We start from the raw sequence: 22,393 nt of genomic DNA, 5'->3' as shown, positions 1-22,393 counted from the left end.
AATAAATGATTATGCTCACAGTTCTTAGTTTTGAACTAGATATATGTTTATGCAAGGTTATAGTTGGTCTGGTTTTTTAAAACAAACCCAAGACAACAACATCCAGGTAGCTGAAGGATTTGTGTCATGCGTAGGCCATGGGAGGCAGTCGTCAGGGTGAGGGGGTCATTCAGTTGAGGCTAGGGCTTAGAACACTAGTTTGCACATCAGCAGTTGGGTCGAAATTAAAGTTCTAAGTTCCTAGAGGCAGAGAGAGGCTGGGGTTGAGAAATCCAGGTAGGTGGGCAAAGATTCAGACATCAGGAGTAAAATAAAAGTTGTGAAGTCCAGGATAGTTAGTCATTAGAACCAACGTATCGTGGAGAAGCTGAAATGTTTATACATTGCTGGTCGGAACGTAAGATGCTACAGCCCCTTCGGAAACCACTCTGGCAACTTCTCAAGATGTTAAACATAGATCCAGTCATATGACCTAGCAATCTCTTCAGTAGGTATCTACCCAGGAGAAATGAAAACATATACAAAAATACTTGTATACGAATGTTCATCTAGCAGCATTATTCCTAAGAGCTGAGAAATAGAAATAGCCTAAATATCCATCAACTGATGAGTGGACAAAAAAAAAATGTGGTATATCCACACAATGGATCACTATGTGGTGATAAAAGGGAACAAAGTAATGATGTATACAAAAACAGGCAACAACATAAATCACCTCAAAAACATTAGGCTCCTTGAAACAAGCTGGACACAAAACACTTACTGGATGATTCTGCCTACGTGAAAGGTCTAGAATAGGTAAAACCAGAGAGGCAGAAGGTCAGAGGTCAGTGGTTGCCTAGGGCTAGGGGTGGGAATGGGGAAATAAATGGTTATGAAGTTTCTTTCTGGGGTGATGACAATGTTCTGAAATCAGGTAGTGAGGATTGCACAACTCTGTAAACACACTCATGATTGAACTGTACACTTAAAAGAGGTGAATTTTATGGTATGTAAATTATACATCAATAAACTGTTAAAAAAACAAAACAAAAAACTCAGTTGAAAAAACCTAGGGATGTGAGTCTAACTCTGACGACAGGGGAACCTGAGATGGGCATCTGGAGTTAATCAGGAGACTGATTTAAGGATTCAGCTCCAAACTGGTCCCACCCACCTGGCTGCAGTAACTGGAGCTGATGATGCCCCCGTTAATGGACGGGACATCCCCAAGTATCACTGACTTGGAATTTCAGACAGAAAATTTTCCAAAATAGGTAATCATGGATGTTTTTATTTTAGTAAACAAAGGGGCTTTGGGGGTTAAGTTTGGAAACTTGTATTGTCAGTTTTTGTACTGCAGGACTTCTGAAACTATTGTATAATATAATATCCAAAACATTTCCTAAATACATTTTCCCATATGGAGCAACTATTATTGTTACACAAGACTAGTGAGTTAGAACTGGATGGAGTCAGAAAAATTAGAAAGAAAGAATGCACAACTATAAAGGAGATAGCTTTAGAAAAAAAAGTTGGGCAGATGTCCAAAATCCGAAGATATCTGGCACACGAGCAAATACTTGTGGATTTCCTGTGGCACGTTTTGCTGCTCCTTCATTCAGCAAACACTCACCGAGTGACCTCTGCATGCAAGCTGATGGTGGAGCACTTGGATACAATGGCTTGTAACTGCCTTAGTTTCCCCGGGGCTCATAGAAATGCATGACACATAGGCATTGGCTGGGTCCTATTACTCCAAGGGGCTTCCCCAGAGGCCTATAGGAAATCAGAATCCTGCCCCACAAGGTTCTTTGCAGAGGAAGGGGCTGGGGAGGAGGCCCTTGGTTCAATTCCAGATGGAGTCATTACTCCACAATAAATGTTTGTGGTCACATCGATCAGAGTCTAATTGTGGGTCTCTTAGGGTCTACTTTAGTTTTCAATTGCTAAAAACAAGCTCCACAAACGTGGCAGCTTAAACAACACCCACTTACTATCTCACAGTTTCTATAGTTCAGAAGTCTGGGTACAGCTCAGCTGAGTTCTCCACTCTGGGTAACACAAGGTTGAGATAAAAATGCCAGTGGGCTGAGGTCTCATCTGGAGCCAAGATCCTTGTCCACACTAATGTGGTTGGCACAATTCAACTACCTATGGTTGTAGGACAGAGGGCCTCAGCCCCTGGACATCACCGAAGACCCCTGTCATGTGGCCCTATCCATATGAAGTTCATGTCATAGCTGTTTGCTTCTTCAAAGCCAACAGGAGAATTGCTTGCTTTCTTCCAGTAAGGGCTGGCCCCTCTTTTAAGGGCATACCTGATCAGGTCAGGCCCACCCACGGTGATCTCCCTTTTAATGAATTTAAAGTCCACCGATTAAGAGATCTTAGTGAGATCTGAAAAGTCCCTTCACCTTTGCCATACAATGTAATAACCTATTCACAGAGTGAAATCCCAGCATATTCACAGGTCTTGGAGGCCTCTTTAGAGCTCTGCCTGCCACAGGATCTTAAATATAATGATGGAGGGAAATAGGTAAGTAGGAATTTACCAGGTGGACAAGTGGGGGAGGGCATTCTATGCACAGGGAAGGTTGTAGAGTGAAAAATGAAGTTCAGGACATCATAGCCAGGAAGGAGAGCACCAGGAGTGGACAGCAGACCGAAAGGTAGGAGGTAGGCACTAATGGCCCTCAGAGGGCACGTGCCTCAGCCCGTTCAGGCTGCTGTAACAAAATGCCACAGTCTGGGTGGCTTATAAACCACAGAGACTCATTGCTCTCAGTTCTGGAGGCTGGGAAGTCCAAGATCAAGGCTCCAGCATGATCAGGATCCTCTTCCTGGTTCATAGCCAGTGCCTTCTCCTTGTGCCCTCACATGGCCCAAGATGCAAGGGATAACTCTGGGGTCTCTTTTATAGGACACTGATCCCATTCATGAGGGCTCCACCCTCATGACCTAACCACCTCTCAAAGGACCTCCTAATAACACCATATTGGCATTAGGATTTCAACATATGAATTTCAGGGGGATATAAACATCAGACCCTAGTAACATTTTAAGGAATTTGAACTCATTCTGAGAGCAACCCCGCTAAGGGATTCTGAGCAAGAGTGATAATCAAATTTGTCCTTGAAAGCATGATGCTAGTAGCTGTATGGAAATATGCAAACAAAACCCAGGACAGAGGAAACCAGTTGGGAAGCTCCTGCAATGATTAGAGCGAGAAGTGAAGCAGGAGAACTACGGCAGGGTGGAGAAGGGGGACAGACAGCTCCGATTACTATTCAGGGGATGAGCTGATGGGAGTAAGGAATGAGGGGGGGGGGTGAGGTGCTGAGGACAGTGAGTAACTGAGAGTAACCAGAAAGTTCCTAGCTTAGGTGTTGGGGCAGAGGTAGTGCCACCCAATGACATAAACCCAGGAAGAAGGTGACTTCACCATGTAGGTTCGGGGCAGTGTGGGGAAAACGGAAGTTCCTATGGCCGGGATCCTCACCTGACACTAAACTACGTGATAATGTAATTGACCTACTGCTAGGCTACTGCTTCCACACCCACAGGCAATGAGCTATAATGGACTGAGTCACTGTATAAAAAGCTCTGGGTGGAGCCAGAGACAGAGGAAGATTACAGACTGGCAGACTGCTGGATGCAGATGTGATTCTAGTGCTCAGACTATCATGAGGATAAAGCTGGGCATAAGTTCTTTCACCCCAAACTGAATCCATAGTGAACCTTCTCAGGGCTGAAACCCTCAGGCAAGACAGACAGCTTGCTGTAAATGTTGACCATGCAAGCCAACCATAATGGGTGTTTAGAAGACAGACCATAATAGGAGCATCTTATGAACCATTATTCTCAAAATGTGGTCTGGGGAACATCTGACCAGAATCCCCTGGAGGCATGGGGCACATCTTACTAGGCCCCACAAAGGAGCTAGAATTTCTAGGCGTGAGGCCTGGGAATCTGCATTTTAACAAGCTCTCAGTGACTTTTGTGGGTGCCAAAGGAGCCCCCCCCATGGGGGGTAACCAGCCCCAGGAGCCACGTATGATTGGGTGCTCTCAGTAAAAAGGCTGATCAAATTCTAACTGTGGCAAGTTCTCACTAGATTGAGAGAATCCTACAGTCGGAGGCCCTGGTGCCTAGAGCAGACCCTCTGCTCTCACATTTGCACAGGGAGCAGCCATCAGGACTCTTTTGGCAGGTGGACCTTCTGATTTGACAGCTCAGCCTGGCCCTCCTCTATGCGCCACTTAACAAACGTGTCAAAGTGCCACTTGTAAGTCCGCTTAAATGATCCACAACACTGTCTTCCACAAATCCCCTCAGAGATGAGTTATCTTAACTAAACACACTCCGGACTGCTATGCAATCCAGTATTTAGTTTGCCCATCATTAAAACAGCCATCTTCTGCTTTCAGTGGGAATCTCTGGAAGGCACTGCCATATGGACATGTGGGAAGAATTAAAGCTCTTTCATTAATAAACATTTACTGCAAGAGATCAGAAAATGAATGCAGATGTTCCTTGCACTTAATAGGTTCTCAATAAACATCACCAGACACAGGTTCTAACTACCCATGCTTTGTTCCAGCACCCATGAAACTGGGGAGAAATATATTTTACTGAACATCTGCAGCAATTTCAGTAACTGACAATCTTGATGGAAGCAAAATCCACCAGTGAATCAGAAGATTTCAGGATTGGCCTAGGACATCAATGAGAATCCACCGTGATGGTTCACAGGAACCACTGCTGTCCTGAAGAGACGACAGGTCTTTGAGAACCAATCTTATAGTTTGCTGAGGTCTTTACAATTAAATTTATCCAGGTGAGTTAAGCTACAAAATGTCTAGGACTTTAGAACTAGTATCAATTACCCATAGAATCAAAGTGAACATACTTTTTTCTGTCCTCCAAATATTTTACATGGGTTTCCTTCCAATTCCCTCATTGTTGGGATTTGGTCTCAGATGCTTTGACTCCCAGGCAATTGCTCACAACTAAGTCACTCTTTTCCAAGTTAGAAGTTAGTAGCATGGGTAGCTCCAAATTAGCTAGACCATTTCAATGTATTTGTCAATCAAACAGAATAGCGGTCTTGCATCCCTGAAGGAGTGGCTGCTCACCTAATACAAGATTAAGATGTCACCACTTATCCACTAAGTAGTCCTGTGCCTCTGATGGGTGAATCAGTTTGCATTCCCTTTGGAAAAGCACTTGTTTTCAACAAGGAGGTATTTTAGGGGCTTTTTGAAACATACCACACGGGGTAAGTACTACTGTCCCATCCCGGACTGACCAAGAGTTCCGTTTGGTGGAGGGAGCGGCTTCCCTCGCACAGTCACCCCTTCACGTTTCTGGTCACACCGCCTGCCCCTTCCCACACAGCTGATCGGCCCCACTGTGAGCACATGATCCCAAGGCAGCCAATCAAGTCATTGTTGTGAAAGTCTCCCAATCATTATTTCCTTCATTTTTTCCCCTAAACCTGGGCCTTTTGTGTCCTTCCTTGCCCTTTTCAAATGCCTTTTCTGGCCCTTCCATCTCTTACCAGCTGTTTACGTGGAAGTTTCTGGTAAACCCCAGACTGGTGCCTGTAAGGTTGAAGGCACTGGGGGGAGGGGTGAGCACGTCAGACACTGATGACTTGTCAAAGTCCCCGGCTGCTGCCCCTTCCCAACCTGAAAAATGTGCCTTAGGTTAGCCAATCCTCGCACCGCTGTAAATCAAGCTCTGCTTCCCCCACCACCTTCTTTAAAAACTCGCTGTCTACTTTGGCGCGACTTCCCAGCCTCCATTTCCGTAGACTAGGGAACCTCACCCAGGGTGTTCAAATAAACTACCTGGCCCTTTGTTGCCTCTCTTCGCCTGCTTATTTTGGCTAAAATTGATCTTACAGCCCTGCTGAGTGCCGTCCCAGTTCATTGGGGGTTTGGAGACACTGCAAGGACTCGGCCCTGCCTCCACCTCAGCTGATTGAACCAATGAGGGTCACCTGACCTGAGGAAAGCCAATCCATTGGCTGGTCATTGCTGTATTGGCAACATGGTTGGATGTTTTTTCCCGAAAATATTGATGGTGCTGATGGAATCAAGCAGATCCCCGCCTCCACTGTGGCTGCGGGAGGACGCCTAGGAGCTTTCCCTCCTCCCCCTCCTCTGCCTACTTGCTTCTCTTCCCCCTCTTTCTGCTACTTAATGAGCATTTTCTTTGTGCCAGGCACTGTCCAACACACTTTATATCTCTGAACATGCTTGATCCTCACGACAACACTGCCAGGTAGGTACTATTATTATTCCCTCTTTTTCAGATGAGGAACAAAGAGACTGAGTAACTTGCTCAAGGTCTCACAGTTCTAAGTGGTGGGGTCAGATTTTGAACCCAAGCTGTCTGGCTCCCAAGTCTGTGCATTCCTGTGCCTCCAATAGAATCACTCTCCTATCCACTGGCATACTTTGGAATATCACAGACCAATAAAAATAAAAATCAGGGAAGATGGACATGGGGTTGTCAGCTTCTAAGTTCATCAAGAGAGGATCACAGGAGCAGAATATAAACACTAAGTGTGACCATCACTAAAGAAAGGCCATTAAACACGAAAAGAGTGTGGAGGACGTCACCTCAGAATAATGTAGAGTCCTTTGAACTGAGTAAGCCAAGCCCCATGACAAACTCACTATATCCTGACTTATTTTTCTAGTTTTGCTGCACAGCAAATTAAACAAGGCCCCGGACCAGTGTGGCTCTTGGATTGGTGGGTGTCACTGGTTCTCTTCCAGTTCCCCGTATTGCCTGTGGGGAAACGGGAGCCTGCAGAGAGTGAGTCATTTTGCTGAGGTCAGACAAATAAGTGCAAGCTGATCTGGAACTTGATTTGAGGTCTTTCTACTCCTGTGACTGAACAGCATCTCCCTGGGGGAAGGAGTAGGGTGGGAGGAGTAGGGGTGCTTCACCTCCAAACAGTGGCGACTGAACCCTATGAAACTGTGCTGAGTCCTCAGCGGTAATGGATCGGAAACCTTGGCCTTTGGCGTGGAATCCTGGCCTTGAGGATTTATAGCGTCTTCTGCTACTAGCCGGTTTTGATTTTCGCAACCTCCTTGGGAGGCAGGTAACAGCTCTCATGTGAAGGGTGGAGCAGCTGAACTCAGGGGCTCTGTGCTGCTTGAAGTCAGGCTTTCCAGAGGCTCTGGTGGCACCTGCTTTGAGGGTGGAAGTTGGCTGTCCCAAAGGTGGACTGTGCAATCCACCCTTCCAGGGATGGGGAAGCCAGTAACTCATCTTCAACCAGTTATTATCTTCTATTTGTTAGGAGGAAAGGCTCTGCAGTGAGCTGAGTCATTCAACAGGCATTTACTGTCAAATACCTGTATAATAGATATGTTTCTGTCCTCTACTTCCAGCCCTAGAAGGGCCAACCACACCCGTCACGTATCCCTGGTATGCTCTGCTCAGACCAACTCAGCAGATTAGAATAATGAAATAAAAGGGACCAGCCTGGACCTATTAGATTCCTTTCAAACTAAGAGACACAAAAAAGGAGTTCCAGTTAATAGCAGAGGCTTGAGCTTAAGGATCATGTATCCTTGAATCACATCTCCCTGGAACTGTAGCAACCATTTTGGGCCAAGGGCAAGATGAAAGGGTGGAGGAGGTAAAGAGGAGGTGGGAGGAGAAGAGAAAAGATGAAAAATTTGAAGTAAGAAGGAGAGGGAGTGTCATGTCCCTGTTTCCCATGAATGAGACTTCAGATGCCTTTTATAAGCCACACTCTTACCTTGAGCTAGTTCGAGTAGACTTCTATTCTGTGCAACAAAAAGATTCCTAACCAAGATGGCATGTTCTGGACCGTACACTGGGCTAGGTGCTGGAATGCAGAGAACTGTGGGTCAGAGTGTGTCAGGACTCCCATGTCCCAGCACGGGACTCCTCCTGCATGCACATACCCTCACGTTCACAAGCTACTGTGCCTGCCTGACACCTTTTTTATGCTGAAGATGGAAGCTCCAATACTTCCTCCCAAATATCTGACCCAGAAACAGGGCATAGTGTCATGTTTGAAAAGAAATAGAAACTAAATGAAGCCCAACTGAGAAAGCATGTAAAAATTCTATCAGTATTACCAATTTGTGTTTATCACAATGGATGGCTCATCCTAGATCTGTTAACAAACATTAACCCTGCTGAGCTCCTCAGGGGCAGATGAGTGACACATAGTAAAAACAAGGGGGATGCTGTGTACCTGCCTCTTTGGAGGGTGGGTGGCTCCTGAAACAAACACAGTACTGGCATGTGAGGGTGTTCCGTGCTGGTCAATTTAACTTCTGTATTTTGCCAGTGGTGGTTCATTTTGGAGCTTTGTGTCATATGATGATGAAATGGCACTTTTCCTATTGTGGCTTCACACTGAAAACAACTGGTGACAAGCCCTCCAATTCAAAGTGAAGAGCTGGACCTTCTATGCAGAATATAGAGGATGGTCATCATCCACCTCCAGGCGACCTCATAGTAGGCTGGGGTTGTTTTAAGTTGACACAAGCTGTAGAACTCAAAAATCGGAAGGAATTCTTCATTTCCTGTGTCAGTGTGTTATCACAAGAGGGGCACTCACGTCTGGGCAAACTTCTCCCCTCCTCAACATTTGGTTTGATGGCTCTCAAGTTAAATCTGCAAAGTCGTTTTTTGCTCTTCCAGTTGGGTGGTGGTGGTGTTTATAATGGTCAAGTTCTATTATTAATCACTTGTTGATCTCCTATCCTGGAGTGTGGGAAAAATGGAAGTCCCTGTAGCCAGGATTGTCACCTGACCCTACACTACTTGAGATATAATCAGCCTACTGCTAGGCTAATGCCTCCACACCCATTAGCAATGAGCTATTATTGACTGAGTCACTATATAAAGAGCTCCATCCAGTGCTCTGGGTAGAGGCAGAGATGGAGGAGGATTACAGACCTGTAGACTGCTGGATGCAGACATGATTCTAGTGCACAACCTACCACAGTGAGAATAAAACCGGGTAGAAAACGTTTCACCCCAAGAACGTTCCATTGTCATTTCTTAGTCTCCCTGAATTCATAGTGAACCTGCCTGGGGCTGAAACCCTCAAGCAAGATATGGAGCCAGCCAGTCACCAACTACTTATTGAATGCCAGGCCCTGTGGTAACGATGACCATTAATAAGACATAAAAGGTCACTCCTTGCCTTCATGGAACTCACAGTCTAGGAACTCACGGAGGTCGAAAACTGGTGCTCGTGTAGGTGAGAGGACTACTGTACCCTATAGACTTCTTTTATTTGGCCCTCAGGAGGCTTTGGGAAACTGGAAGATCTGGCCACACTCAGCACTGGACCCCTCCCCTCATGGCTGCAGCCAGCCAGCACTAAGGAATGACGGCCTCCTCTAGCTGGGAAGGCTCCCTTCTTCCTCACGGTCCTCACCAAGGCCAACATCACATGACAAGCATCACCATGCTTGTCCTTATCTTACGGCAGAAAATTTTTGTTTCCTTGACCTATAAAAAGTAGGAAAACAAAATCTATACCAGGAAGATCACATCAGTCAAGAAAAACGGCAGAGCCCAAATTTCTTCATCAAGCTAACGACTGTTCTTGATATTTACTTTTATATATTTTTAAACATTAAATTATTATAAATGTATTTAATAGGGAAAACTACGCCAACCAGGATGATTTCACTCATTTGTATCATGTGACTGGCATCTAAGGACATTTGAGCTTTTGTACTTTTGTCTGGTGACTTCAAAGATTTTCCCTCTAACTGGTCTCCACTTAGACAGTTGGGGTACCCAAAATAACCTTTTAAAAGTAGCTCCACTTAATAAATGCATAAAGGTTGGGGTCAATGCAGGTGTGTCCCATATTGTTCCAGTTTAAAAGCGAATGCTGTTACCAGGTGTTGGGGCTAATTGAAGATTCACGTTCATTTTTGTTTTCCTATCTTCTCCTTGCCGCAGTCTGCGAAAATTTCAGCTTTATCACTTACCCATAGCAGCTCTGTTTCTGTAGGTCTTAGGACAGATGCCTCGTTTGTTTGTTTTTTTTTTGGTCTTGTTTTATATGGTGCTATTTCATTTGTAGCTTTATTTTGCTATTGGATTATTTATAGACTGATGCAGCTCTAAGAAAACTCCTGCCCCCACCTGCTGCTCCAGGGCACAGAATGGATTCTTTCAGCTTCCAAATGTCTTACCATGTATTGCTCTCTGAATTTTGTGACAAATTGTCCTTTAAGACAAGCCAGATCAGCCATGGAAGGGCCCTATGGAATATTTAAAACTGGGAACTAGGAACTACCTCTGAGTAGGACCAGAATCAGAACAGCAGAGGAGATGCATCCCGGCAGCTCATCTGCTCTCAGCGTCCTTAGAGACAGGAACCCTCAGAGCGAAGGAGGAGCCAAGGGCCTCAAGGTCACCTGTGGACCAAGGTAATTATAACAGGAAGGTACACACAGGAATTTTCACATGCACAATTACTTATTTGACAAGGAGCTATATCCTTCTGGGTAAAAGAAAATATAAATTGAGAAAAACGTCTTGGAGGAAACATTTTTTGGTCTTTCATGGGGAAGTGTGAAAACAAAGAGGAGGAAAATTCACCCAAAAGTTGATTGGCTTGAAGTTTTAAAGATCTAACTCCATACCTCCTTGAGGCCCATATATAAGTGGTAATTATCATGTACATACGAATTAATGGTGTGCTGTAAATGTTTCACAACTGTCCTCCCCACTAAAAGAAGCTGTAATGTGTGCCATTTGCCAGCTTCCCTGGTGTCAACACTCCTATTGTAACGCCACTGCACGAGGAGCTGGGAAGCCATGCACACGGTTGGCTCTCTGATCAACTTGCTGTTGCACATGTGTTGTTCAGAGGCCACCTCAATCTGGGCTGCAGGGCAACTGTCCAATCTCAGTAGGCGTCATGGCTCAGCGGAAGTACGAGGCAGGTCCAGTGCCCTCACCACTGCTTTGTACCAATGCTCAGATCAGTTGTCTAGATGGTCAACAAGCACTGACAGGGCACCTACTGTGTGTGTGGCTTTGTGTAAGGCCCTGCAGATTCAGGAGTGGACCAGACAGACACAGTCCAGACCTGCTTGGAGCTGGCTATCAAGTACAATTCAACAGAATTCTGTTATCTGGTGGCTGAGTTATCTGCTCTTCTATCCCTAACCAGCTTAATGGAAATCCCTTTTTTCCTCCACTGAGGACATGAAACTTTCCTACACAGCATTTAGAACATCAGGGATATCAGATAATATTCCCATTTCCAAAACATCTTTAATGGAGATGCAATCAATTCCCAAAGTGAAGCTACTTCCTAGAGCACTATTAGGAGTGAAGGCATTTCCCACCAAATTAAACAAGGGCTGACCACCCACAGTTGCAGAGAGGCTGGAGGTCTCTTAATTCTATCTTTTTTTTGGCAAACACATCAATGGCAATCACTGTTAGCAGTGATTGCTAAATGATCCTTGTGTCTATTGTTCTACATTGGTGTTACTGGAAGACTATGTCCCCTGTGTTCCTGCCAAAATGTGTAGGTGCCAAGGCTGCAGGTACAGAAAAGGCAGCCACGTTTCCCTTGCATGAAACTCTGGGCCATGCAGATTAGCTCTGCAAGCTCTGTGCCCCATTCAACTGCTCATCGGAAAGAGGAGTCCGCCCTGGGGTAAAGACACAGCGGAACTGCACTTGTCAATTATGACAAGCAGGTCAGAGCCCCAACCTCACAACTCCAGAGAGGTGTTTAGTGATTATCCCTCCATGCTCCTAACTATAACCTCTAAAAAGAGCTAAGGAGCTCCCACTGAAGCAGAATTGCGGGCAGGAAGGGCTGGTCTTGTCCGTGAGGTATTTTCAAAGCAATAACATTTTGGTTTGTGCAGCTCTGGCCTGGTTTGTAACTCAAGGCTTGTGTATGAATGATTGGCTGCTAATAATAATCTGTTATCATGGCTGAGGCTCAGTTAGAGGGCCTGGAAAAGCATGAGGGGGTTTCCACCAGATGAGGCAATTTAGACAAGAGATGGCAGTTTTAATCTAATTTTAGGGTGTTACCTGCTTATGGAAACCTAGAGACCTTGAGTACCGGATTCATATTTCTAAGATGATTTACTCTAAATTGCCTGTCTCCTTCAGATCTTATCTATTATAAGAGTTTGGAGAATGATGGTGGTGGAGGGGACTTGGTTGCTGAAAGTTTCAAAGGGAGCATATATACGGGCCGCTCATCCTACAAATTCTTTTTGGCTTGAAAGAGAGGGAAACAAAGAGTGAGATTTTGAGATATTCCTCAGAGAAGCCCCTCCCACCAAGGGGCAGCTAAATCCATCTGACTGTGGGCCCCAAGGCGGACTGGGCACAGCTGTCAACTGATGTTAGCTGTGTGTTTCTGGGTGATGAGGGGTGCAGTTCAAGCTCTCTGATCTCTGCCCAGGTTCCCTGCTCTTTGCTCCCGTGTTAGTGTGGCTGTGGCTGGAGGGCATCCTAGCTGCGGGCTGCCTTTTATCAAATGCTACTATGTGCCAGGCACTGCTTCAGATCCACACACACACAGGTTTATTCTTCACAAGAACTCAGTGGACTGCTATTATTCTGCCCATTATGGAGATGAGCCAGCTGAGGCTCAGAGAGGGGAGCTGATTTCCCAACAGCATCAGAACTTGAACCCAGGTCTGTCTGGCTCCAATATCCTTGCTGTTGATTCCTGTACATTTCTTATTCCAGAAGCTTGGCTTTGACACTTAAGCAAGGGGCTGGCTCAGTGGTCACCAACCCTTGGTTACACCATCGAATCCCAGGGGGAAGCTTTCGAAAAAATGCCAGTCAGGGTTTCTGGAGATGAGGCCCAGACATTGGTCATTTTAAAAAGCTCTAGCCAGGTGAGGCCAATGTTGGGCCCAGTCTGAGAGCCACTGGCCTTGCCCAGTTCTGTGAGAAGGCAGTTAAATTTGAGTTTCCTGTCATTCCAGATGGGCAGCTGCAACACTTGGGAGCTCCAAGCCCAGGAAAGGGATTTGAGGTAATCCATGCAGCCCAGATAAATTTGCCTGCTGAGCACCGAGGGACACCTTCACTAGCCATGTGGCCCTGGGCCAGGCACACAAATACTTTGAGGCTGACTTTCCCCATCAGAAAATGGAAGCTGTGTCTCCTTCCTCATAGAATGCTAAGGCCAAGATTACAAATTGGTGACTAAAGACTGGGTCTGACCCACTGACTTGTTGAATTTCACTTGCATGGGGTTGAACATGGTTTTGAATTAGTTACCAAGGTTTAAGAATCAGGAGATGACATATAAAAATCTCCTAGAAATCTGGCTTAGTCTTCTGTGGGATGCTCATGCCCAGTCTTGCATGGAGGCATCCCCGGGGCTCTCCTCCGGCTTTTGCAGTGGGAGGAAGGAACCCCCTTTGAACATGGCCCTGGTTCCCCCGGACCCAGCTGCCACACACCAGCTGCCACTGTTCCCACCAGGAAACACAGGGAGTGGTTTCCCTGGCAACCCCCAAGTTGCCGCTTCAGGTTGGCACACTTTGCGACTGGAAACCAGACCAGCCAGTTGCTGGAAAGGGAGGCCTTGGGTGCAGAGGGTGGGGATAGGATCCAGCCCTGAGAAGGGGGGTGTATAGCCTCCTGCCTGGCGGTATCTCTGCTCAGCGCCTTACAACCTGCAGGGAAGCCTCTGCTCAGCCAGCCCGGTCCTCCTCCAGGAGGACAAACTGCCCGGGATCTCCTCGCAGGGGATGTGTTAGCGGGGTGCGAAAGGACGGCAGTGAAGGGAGAGATGCTGCCCGCTTAGAGAAGCCCTTGTCCTGCTGCTTGGGCTGAAAGCATTCCGCACCATTTCTATTTGAAAGGGTGAATTATATTTTAGAGGCACCAGAGGAATAATTCAGAGTCTCAGCTTTGAACCAAATCCTAGACATCTTGGTCAAGGGCACTAAGATGAATGGTGGCATTACAACAAAAAACAAAAAGAAAAAATAAGAAGAGTAGGGAGGGAAGGCGGGATAGCAGAGCTCCTTTTAAAATTCTCTGACGGTAATGAGCGGAGCAGAAACTGGTGTCAGGCTGCATTTGCCCCCAATGGGGTAAGGAGGGGTGAGAAGGATTCCAGGTGGCCATTAATCCTCCCCCAGTCCCTGGATGGATTATACCTGCACTGCCCTCCTCTGGGAATTACCTGCCCTGGGGTTAAACATTGCTGGGGTTTGAGCATGAGCAACGGGAGGGGTGGCTTGGGTGCCATAATTTAAGAATCCTCCGCCTAAGTCCCCTGGCTGGCTGACTCACCAGTATCTTAAGCCAGGCCTCTATGAACATATCAGGGCCCTGACCTAGAAAGGCATGAACACTCGGGCAGATAACACTACGCAGTTGCTCTAGTGGTGCTTTGTTATTTGTAACCAACCAGCCAACAGATATTTATTGAGTGCCTTTGTACAAGGTGCCGTGCGCACACACAAATTGCGCAGAGCTTAGCATCTTTACAGAATATTAGATTTGCGCCAAGCCCAGCTGCATACATAGAGATGCCCCCAATCCTCTACTGGGGTTTAATTTGATTCCTCCCATCCTAGAGAGCTATGCAAAGTTTTACAAGGAGAACGGCGATCGGGGACTGTTCCTCCTGGTAAGGACGAGGAGAAGGCGAATCATTTTCACTCTGTTTAGTGGCCTCCCACTATAATTAGAAGTGCAGGCTGAATCTGGGTGTGTCAATGCCATGTGTTTGCTGACTGCTGACTTGGTGATCCGTCTGAAGTTGATTACCACGGGGCAGAAGAGTGTAGGGTTGATGACTTGAAACTCATGGGGTCTTATATTTTTACATTCATGATATATTTAATGTAAATGGACATTCAGATTTATGTTTATCTATTTGCATTTCAATTTACAACCTGCGCCCCTGCTGGATAAGGTAATATTTCTGGGGAGCAGAGGGGTGTGAACAGAACAGAAATGATGGGGAGGGAATGCTGGATGAGGACTGGGGAGGGATGGAGGGTTGGGAGGAGAGGATGTCACTTGTAAAGAGGCATGGCTGGAGAGAGCAGATGCAACATCTTGGCTGAGGGAGAGCCGGGGGGGCTGCATCCAGAGGACAGGGCTTGGGGGAGAGCACCCACCCCCTTGGGCTGGGGGTGGTCTGCCTGGTGGAGGACTTTCAGTCTAATTCTGGGGGTTGTGTCTGGATAACCAGGAGTAGGGCCCGAGAGGCAGAGTGCAAGCTCGCTTGAGGGCAGGACTCCAGCTCCTTGCCTGCCCCCCACCAATCTTCAGCCTGAACACTGGCCTCGCCCCACCAAACATTTTATGTATGCAGGACACATAATGAGAGTAACACCGGCTAAGGTTGATTTAGAAATAAGTGTGTGATAAGCACCTTATGGCAATGATCTCATTCCGTGCCGGCAGCAGAGACCTTCTGAAGGAGAGGTTCTCATGATAGCCTTTCTAGAGGAAGTTGACCAGCTTGGCGACGGGTCAGCAACTGACTGTCAAGGGGCAGAAGAGGAGCAGGGGTAGGTCCCCATTACGATGGGATAAGGATATTGGAAACTAGGGGCCAGAGATATGGGAGCTACTCAAGGCTACAAGGCTGGTAAGTGGTGGGGCCAAGGGTGTAACCCCCAAAATCCAGCAATTCTGGACCCCCCCAACTAACCACCTCCTTTCCTGCTTCTTTGCCCAAGCTGTTCCATCAACTGGGATACCCTATGCTTCTCACCATCCTGTGAACATTCGCTGTCCATCCAGACTCAGATCAAACAGTACCTCCTCTCGCATGTCCTCTCCTGCTTGGCCCCATTCATCCGGGCTTCTCTCCCCCTGGCTGCGGTGAAAGCAGCTCAGCATTGAGGAGCAACAGCCATCGCTCCCTTCCACCTGCATCATGGAATCCAGACTGAAGAATTTACAGGAAACAATGTAACTTTGTCTGCAGTCCCACTGCCTGGGCTGTGCCCTCCACCTGGTAGCACCCTGTCTGCGGGGTTTGATAACTGAATACGCTAAAGAAGGCATTCTCTTTTCTCCTTTGTTAAATAATAATAAAAAAAAAACGGTGCAGGGGACTCAGGCTGTTCATATTTTGGCTGCTGCTAATGAACTTACTCTTAAAAAATAAAACTAAAAATAAAAAACTTTCCTGGCCTGAATTAGACCTTCTTTCAAGCAGGAAGAATAAGTTGTACCCACGGTTGGCTCTGGCAATACTGGAAAGAAACAAAATAGAAAATGAAGAAATATACCCACTCTGCTCCAGCCTTGCAGAAACAAGCTGGCATTTTTCTAGCCTCAGGGGTATTTGTAATTTGCTGATCTTTCTGCCTGGAACCTTTACACCCAGGTCTCTACCAGGCTGGCTTCTGGATCTTCAGGCCTCAGGCCAAATGCGTTGATTAGCCTGGCTAATGTTCTTCCCCATGCCATTCCCTTTGGTATTGCTCTGTTCCATTTCCTTCCTAGCACTATCCCTCTCTGAAATCTTGTTTCCTTGTTTATTGTGTGACTTCCCCTGAAAGGTAAGTCCCATGAGGGTAGAGGACTGGTTTGCCTTTTTCGCCTCTGTGTCCCCAGATCCTGGACAGTGCCTGGCTCAGTCGGGTTTTGAGTAGGCATGGGTTGAATGAAAGCAGCCCCTGCTATGCAATAGATGTGTTCCATGACAGGTGTGCATGCACAGGACTTTTGTAAATTGAACCATGAACGAAATGAATAGCAGAAGAGACTTCCATTTCCAATCTGAAGGCTCTGCTATGACAGAGCATCTGGAGATATTAGACAAAATATAGCAAATCCCTTCTCAGATGTTTTGCTGAGCTTGCAAAAAGCAAGGGAAATTTCCAAGGATCAAAAATAAAAAAAGCTGAACCCCAGAGCCGCAAGTGGGGATGCAGGCAAGTTGAGGATATTGGCAATCTTGGTATCCAGGAGCCTGGTTTTTAGTGGAGGCAAGAAATAGGCCTCCCCAAGGTGGGAAGATGGACCTGCGATGGCCCACCTGGGATTCTTGAGGGGTCAGGGATAATGAGGTAATCAGAAGGAGATGTCAAAGACATGGTCCATTCTGTCCTAGATAAAAAAGGGTTGCCCAGAGAACTCCTAACAACCCATGTAGTCCAGGAAACCTCAAGATGACAAAGGAGGGTGCAGCAGTCTCTGGCCAGTGCTGTCGGCGTAGGCATGCCTAAAGGGAGTCCGGGAAGCCTCTCCTCCTAAAACTGGGTCTTTTATTTGAGAAAAGCTTTCACTTTCAGGGACCAAAACCTACAATCCACTGGCCAGAACTGTTTCTCACACACCTCCACTTTCCCAGCTGCAAGGAGACCCATGGGCTGAGTATTTTCACTTGGGCACAGTGCTGTGGGAATCATTTTGGATTCTGCTAAGTAAGAAAGAAGTGAAATGGCCACTGGATAGGAAGCTAGTGTTATCAACAGTGGGTTTAAGGTGTAAGACAGAAACTAACATGACATGATAATATGATTATCTACATAGAAAACATCCAAGACACCCCTGGAAAATTATTAGAATTACTAAGTGGGATCAGCACGCATGCTCTTCTAAGATTAGTATACAAAAATGAATCGCATCCCTATAGACAGCATTTATGAGAGCAACGGAAACACTGAAGCACCTAGGAATAAATTAAATCCTATATATGCAAGCCAGTTATAGATTAAAAATTATAGAATTATTCAAAGACATAAAATTAGAATTAAATGGAGAGATTGATTATGTTCGTGGGTTTGGAAAACCAATAGCATAAGATAAAAGAAGCTAATACCTTAACACCCAATTCTCCAACATAATGCTTTAGGGAATTCTCTGCTGTAGACAATGAAAAGCTATTCCTAGCAGGGTGGTTTTCATTGTGAAGAGTAAGAAACAATTTCTATCAACAAGAGGATGTAAGTAAACTTGGTATATTCACCTAGCAATGATCTACAGTAGTGAGAATAGTAAACTGCGGCCAATGTGCCGACAGGGATGGGCTCTAGAACAGAGGGCCAAGCTAAACAGCAAGTCACAGAAGGAAAAATACAGGATTAGTCCACTTATATATTGAATACATGTAAAACAGAATTATATGTTGTTTAGGGACACATATATATGTGGTAAAACAACAAATAAATGCATGGAGATGGTAAGCACCGAATTCAAGGTAGGAGTTAGTTACTCGTGGGGTGGTGTGGAAAGGAGATGGCTGGCCCAGATTGGTGAGGGTTATAGATGGAACTTCAAATATGTCCTTAATGTTTCAGATCTTAATTTGAGTGACTTTATGGAACCTCATGGCATATACTTTATACCTCTTTTCTCTTCTTTGGTAAATGTGAAACACTGCAAAACAAAAAAACTTGAAAAAATGTATCAGAGAATCCTGTTTTGGTTAATGTAATCAATTTACAAACTCTTCCCAATTCAAAGGATTTTTAAAGATGATCTACTTTGACCCCTTCATCTACCAGATGACACCGAAGCCAGAATTGATTAACTGAGTTCATATTATGGTTAAATTAAAAATATTAAACTGGACACATAAACCGTTAATGGCAGAGTCAAGACTAGAACTCAGGCCTTTCTTTACAGAAAACCATTTTACAAATGAAAGACCTCTGCAATTTACTCACTTTGTAGGTTAGGATTTTTATTGATTGTATTTCTTAATGCAGGAGATACAGTATTCCAAATATAGGCAGGAAATAGGTCAAAGGTAGCATTGGTAGTATGGAGAAGCTTAAGGGAAAAAAATGCATCACCACACTCTTTCCTTTGGTAACATCAGGATAAAGCTATTGACATTTTGGCTCATAGGGGAAGATGCAGATACAGGCAAGGACACTAGTTTAAAATGCATGCTGATTCTGAGATTCTGAGATTCTCTGACAGAGAGTCAGAGAGTGGGTTTGAGCCTGGATTCTGTCCCTGAATCGCATAGCAAACTTCAGCAAGTTCCTAACATCTCAGAGCCTCGCTTTCCCCAGGTTCACAGGAAGGGGACTGAACAACATGTTTTTTAAGGTGAATTCCAGATTCAAGAAGGAGTTGAATCTCTAGAAGGCCAGCTTGAGTTACAACCCTTTCTAGGAGTGGGGTGTTAACAACAGGAAAGATGCTTCTTGAAAAAAATTCCCCAAAAGTTGATTTGCCAAAGCTGATAAACATCTGCCACATCTGTCCATGTAGGAAAGTGGGGCCAGATTTTTCTAGGAAAGTCTATTTAGACCCTGACGCAGATTGCATTTCTTTTAAAAGCAACAAGAGTGATAAACCATCTTAGTATAAAATCAATAGAAAGCAGTTTAGTGGCCTCTGAAGTCTTCCATGCAGTCTTTCCTCTTCAGGTTTCTCTACAGGAAAGATCAAATTCTCAAGAAGTTACCAGCTTCCTTGTGTGTTTTAGTTATTTGTTACGTAAATCACAGAAAAAAACGTTTAGGAAACCATTTAGAACCAGAGAGGGTTGTTCTCTGTTTCCAGCACCTCTAACCCCGCTAAAGGATGAAAAAAATAAATAAAAGGCTCTCACATTAAATTAGTTGACAGGACTGAGGACCTGGGGTTATTTTTCTTAAGCACTATCATTATTTCTTCAGCTTTAGAAGAAAAAAAGTTTGTTTCCATTTTCTCCCTGGAAGCTTTTCTCCCCATCTGTCACACAACCAGAATGAAATGTTGCATTAAGACTGCTGGAAAATGATTGGCTCTTGACAATGTGTATTATAAAAGAATATTGCAGTTGGAAAAAACGGGGTCGGGAGAGAAAATGTTCTTTACTGTGGTCTATGCTGGGCTAGGACAGAGAATTGAGAGTCAAGTTCAGCTGTAAGAACCTGTTTTATATAGTTGACATTTTATATTTTTGCTTGTGGAACCCTGAAGGTACATTGCCTGTGAGCCACTATCATAATATCAGCTCGCCCCTTGTGGTGGTCAGTAGAACCATAAACCAAATGTTTCTAGACCTCCAACTCTCAGGCACATGGTAGGTCCACACTTCTCTGCCTCAGTGGACCTAAGTGGGCCCATGTGATGTCTTGCTTCAGTCAATGGAAGATGAACAAAACTATTACGTACAACTAATTTCTGGTGGTAAGTTTAAGAGCTAATGTGACCTGTCCCTTTCTCTTTTACCCCCTCTCACATGATATACAAGTGGATGCTTCTCTAACCTAGTTTTCCGAGTGGCTTCAATGGACAGAGACCTCTGTTTCCTGGTATGGGTATATAACGTGAATGGACAATCAAACTGTTCTTTTAAGCCACTGAGATCTTGTCCCTTCTGCTACTGTAGCATATTCTAGCTATACTGACAGATACATGTTGACCAAACTCTCCATTCAGGTAATAACACTAAACACTGGCATATGGATCATCTCATTTAATCTTTACAGTCACCTTGTAAAATGGACGTGGTGATTATCCTCTGTTGACTGATGCAGCATCGTGAGCACCAAGGCATGAAGTAATTTGCCCAAGGCCGTGGAGCGGGTGTGTCGTAGAGCTAAGGTCCCACCTTGGGCTGTCTGTCTCCGGAGCCTACATGAAAACCCACAGTTCTCTACAGGCCATTTTAGGGAAGCTGGAGCGTTGCACAGGGGGAAGAACGCTCTTTAGAACTAACCTTTGACCTCATCTCCTCCCACCTCGCTCCCCCTGGGAATAAAGGCTGTATGTTAACAAAGTCAGTGCCACCAAGGGACCCGGTACAGTGCAGCAGGGTGGAGCTGCTCTGCCCCTGTAGAACAGCTTGGGCAGCTTTCTTGGAAAAAAAATAACAAGACCCTAAGAAATACCTGGGGGCATTTTTAGGGGGAAAACATCTCATACCAATGATCAGTTAGGTCCAATATATATTGTAGCAGATCTTTTGCTAGTAGACTCAGTGTTTATTAAAATGTCCCTGAGGAGACAGATGTACATTATTATGCTCAGGGCTGGGGGTGGGGTACTCACTGGGAGATGGGGGTGCGGAGCACTTTGAACAGGCTGGACGTCCAGGAAGGAGGGGTGGGTGTCAAAGGGCAAGGGATGTTCTCTGCATGCCCTCAGTTCCTCCTCAATACTTGGACATAGATATGATTCCCAGGGATTTTTCTAAACTCATCCTGAAACTAATTGAATTTTTAGCCTATACTATCTCTTGAATAAACAAAACTTGTTTAAAACAGGGCCTCCCTTAATTTATCCTAAAACAGTCTCTTTTATGTTTTCGGGTAAGAAGGGAAACACTCAAATTTTTGAATTTCATAAGGAAGCCTAAGTTTTCCCCTTTCATATCTTTTATGAATTTATATGTTTGGATCCTACCCACTCATATTCTTAGTCATTTGGGATGACAGTGGACTCACTTTATCCCCTTCTCACATTTGTGAGAAGTTTCTTTAAGAATAGTCCAAAAAAACAACAAAAAAACAAAAACAGCCCAACAGCCCCAAAACCTCAGTCATAATTTAATTTGTGGTTTGTCTACACTGTAGTTGTTGGGATTTGAGCTGCTCTGAGAAAAATCTAGAAGGAAAAAAGTAACCCCCAACCCTCTGTTCAGGAATCCCTATTCAAAGGATTTTCCAAATCAAAGGAAGATTGTGGTGTTAGTTTTCCAAATTATTCTCTTTGTAATGAGATTTTTCTTTAAACTTCTGATTTCAGTTGGTGCTACATGAAAAGATAAGGGCTCCCTCCCCCTGAACTTTGAAAAGCCGGTTTCAAAATTGGATGGTAAAAATGTCACGAAGTCATCAAAATAATGGTCCTTTGCCTAGCAGAGTCTGATTAAACATGTTTTTAGACCCTATCATAGAGAATCAATTCATTATCTTAATAGGCGACAAAGTGTATGAAGATGAGTGAAACCTACCATTAATTGCCTTACTAACAATGCCTGGGTAGTCCTTTCATTTAATTGATCATCTAATAATATGGTTCCTTATTTGATTTATTTTGTTTACATAAGCAGCTCTCATATATATGTAACTTTGCATTTTCTTATTTCTAATGTAAGAAGCACTCCTAGTACAGCAGTCTCCAGTGACCCGATGCTGCAGAAATGGATGGCTCTCCCATTAACATGGAAATGACTACTGCACAAGACCCATCATCTTGTGATATGTTTGCTCCTGAATCAGTGCAGCAAGTATGAAGCAATTTCTGTGGCAAAATGAAAAAGGGTGTTCTAGGAAACATTAAAGGGGACCCCATCCAGGTGAAGGAGGCCACCTTTAATGAGCTGATACAGTTTCTAAGGGGAGCAGTAAGTCACTGATGCGTGGGAGGGCAGACACTGCCACTTTCTGTCCTCCAGCAATTGGGCATGAATCCCTCACTCCAGGACCAGCCAGCTTAGGGGGCAAGCTCCCTGGTGAGC

At 45.1% G+C, this 22,393-nt stretch overlaps 1 protein-coding gene across 5 annotated transcripts in view; it reads right to left on the bottom strand.

Annotated features, from left to right (window-relative positions):
- KAZN (kazrin, periplakin interacting protein) overlaps window positions 1–22,393 on the bottom strand; it is a 1,058,126-nt gene that overhangs the window by 443,606 nt on the left and 592,127 nt on the right. The gene's annotated exons all lie outside the window — the stretch shown is intronic.

The sequence above is a fragment of the Manis javanica genome, chromosome 4 (assembly GCF_040802235.1).
Source record: "Manis javanica isolate MJ-LG chromosome 4, MJ_LKY, whole genome shotgun sequence".
NCBI classification, from domain to species: Eukaryota; Metazoa; Chordata; class Mammalia; order Pholidota; family Manidae; genus Manis; species Manis javanica.
The sequence above is the reverse complement of the archived record's forward strand: the minus strand, read 5'-3'. Positions and strand labels throughout refer to the sequence as shown.